The sequence below is a fragment of the Portunus trituberculatus genome, chromosome 46 (assembly GCF_017591435.1).
Source record: "Portunus trituberculatus isolate SZX2019 chromosome 46, ASM1759143v1, whole genome shotgun sequence".
Lineage (NCBI taxonomy): Eukaryota > Metazoa > Arthropoda > Malacostraca > Decapoda > Portunidae > Portunus > Portunus trituberculatus.
The window spans coordinates 4,190,456-4,192,955 of NC_059300.1; the positions used below are offsets into that span (position 1 = coordinate 4,190,456).

The following is a 2,500-nucleotide window of genomic DNA, read 5'->3' on the forward strand; positions in this document are numbered from 1 at the left end:
GAAGCGAGGCGGGGTTGGTGGGGTGAGAAATCGAAGGGAGCAAGCAATAGAGGGTGGTTGTGTGAGGGTTGGGGGAGTAGTAAGGGGAGGAAGGGAGTGCTTGGGGGTACGGTACAAACTGGGAGGGTAAAGATTGACGTGGGGGGGATCGGGGGCTTGTCATATCATGCGCAAAGATTCGGGGTAGGAGGGAGTGGGGTTGCTCTCACACACACACACACACACACACACACACACACTTAGGGCTCCAGGCGAAGGTGCCACTCACAAGCTAAATATAGTGACGTGAAAATCGAATCTCCATTAATAGCTGCCGTCATTTCCTCCCTTCCCTATTGTTCCCGAGTTTCATCACCACGCACACACATGCACACACCCATCTCACGCACACAGACATATGCACGCATACACTCATCACTCTCCACCTCGCCGGGATGCTTTGTGCAAATGATGGATACAGTTTGCTATTTTTTCGACTTGTTGCCTCGTTATTTTCCTCTTTGCACTGGTAATGTTATTCGTTTGTGCGATGGTGTTGATGCAGGCTGTGTTTGCCGCACGTAACGAGGCAAGAGATGAAATTCAGTGATAGGTTTAAAGCTCGTGTTCTTAAACTCTTTGATCTTTCATTTAAAAAGATAAATATGAGCAAAAATCAAAGGCAACACACATGATAGAAAGGATTCCAGTGATGTTTTCTCCCATTAGTGAGGCAGGATTCTTATTAAACTACCGCTAGAATCCCGAAAACATTCTTGAAAACTATAATATTCACTAGAGCTGCTGTTAAATGTAATGGCTGTAGGAAACATAAAGGAATATGAAGGTAAGATTAGTTATGTATTAGTTATAGTTATAAATATTGTCCTCTCCTACTGTCCTACTCACGCTCTTCCGTCCTGAGGCGTTCACGTGGGAAGGATGAAAGGAAACACACGAGGAAAGACGAAGTGAAAGGCTTGGGTGGTGCTCTACTGCCTGTCTCTATCGCTCCGTGTCCGCCTCACTCACACACTCGCCAGCGTCACCACTACACTAACCCTCAGCTCCAGACTGCCAGGTGACGCTGCCCTGCCCTGCCTACCTGTGCTCCACCCCTCCTCTCCCTCACACGATATCTCTCCCTCTCCCACCCTTTCTCCCCCTCTCCCTCTCCTTCCTCTCCCTCACTTGCACTTCCACCTGGTTCCGCTCCCCCATACTACTCTCCCTTTACCCACCCAATCTCCTCCCAATCCCTGTTTACCTCCCCCTCTCATCCCTCCCTCTCACCCCTCTCTCATCCATCCATCCCTCCCTATCTCGCTCCCCCATCGATCACCTCACTTTTACCGCCTCGTCCTCTATCTTTCTCCCTCTCTCCCTGCTTCCCATCGTCCCTTTAATCAGCAAATGGGGGAAAATTAGTACTCGGTCACCGCCATAGTCCACCTGAGCTCCTTACCTGCTCGTTCTGTCTCCCTCTAAATGTGTTCTGTCTTTAGCTGGTGATTTTTTTTTTTTTTTTTTATTTATGAATTATTATTTTTTTTTTTTTGCGAGTTTTGAAGGGCTGACGTTATTTTTCTTTTTCATTCTGTTTTTAGATGTTGATGTGTTAAAGTGTGATTCTCTCTCTCTCTCTCTCTCTCTCTCTCTCTCTCTCTCTCTCTCTCTCTCTCTCTCTCTCACCCTACGCAGTATCAATTTCGGTCCATTAATTTTACCTCATTTTTTAATTCAGGCAGACAGTGTTACCCTCTCCCTTCTTTGTCCCTCTTCCTCTCCCTCTTCCTCCCTCTCACGTGTGTGTGTGTGTGTGTGTGTGTGTGTGTGTGTGTGTGTGTGTGTGTGTGTGTGTGTGTGTGTGTGTGTGTGTGTGTGTGTGTGTGTGTGTGTGTGTGTGTGTGTGTGTGACTAAACAAACATTTCGAGGAGTCGCGGCTCCTGAGAGTGGGGAGACCTTCTTATCAAACCCATCGGTAGCTGATCCCGATTCTCGTGGGGGGGGAGATATAGGTGATAGCGAGGAGGAGGAGGAGGAGGAGGAGGAGGAGGAATGTGGGAATGAAGTGATTGGAAAGGGGAAGGAATTTTGGATGGATGATATGGGAGAGGGGAGGAATGTAGGATGGTATGGAAAGGTGAAGCAATGCAGGAAGGGTGACATGGAAGGGAGAAGTAATGTAGGAATGAGCTGGGAGAGTGGGAGAAGTGAAGGAGCAGGTATGGAGAAGGAGTGGATGAAGGAGAGGTCGGATGGATGAAGAGAAACTGAAGGAAAAAAAAACATGTGAAAGAGAGAAATAGAAGGAGATATGAGGGAGAAGGAATGAATAGTGGGAATAAAGATGTAGAAATACTAAATGAAAGCGTGACAGAGAAAAACGGAAAGATGAGATACTATGAGGAATGTATGGGAAAGAAACCGATATAGATAGATAGATAGATAGATAGGTAGGTTGGTAGATGGGTAGATAAATAGATAGACAGATAAATAAATAGATAGATAGATAGAGAT

At 46.6% G+C, this 2,500-nt stretch overlaps 1 protein-coding gene across 7 annotated transcripts in view; it reads right to left on the bottom strand.

Annotated features, from left to right (window-relative positions):
- The window catches only part of LOC123519867 (GAS2-like protein 3), a 217,239-nt gene that overhangs the window by 178,903 nt on the left and 35,836 nt on the right, over nt 1–2,500 (bottom strand). For 2 of the 7 annotated variants that reach the window (XM_045281464.1, XM_045281463.1), the window contains exon 1: nt 889–1,059. The exons of 2 other annotated variants lie outside the window; for them this stretch is intronic. The gene's annotated coding sequence lies outside the window, so the exon portion shown is untranslated. Of the gene's footprint in view, nt 1–888; nt 1,060–2,500 lie in introns of those variants that run through there. 3 more of the 7 variants (XM_045281461.1, XM_045281465.1, XM_045281467.1) reach the window with 3 other exon arrangements.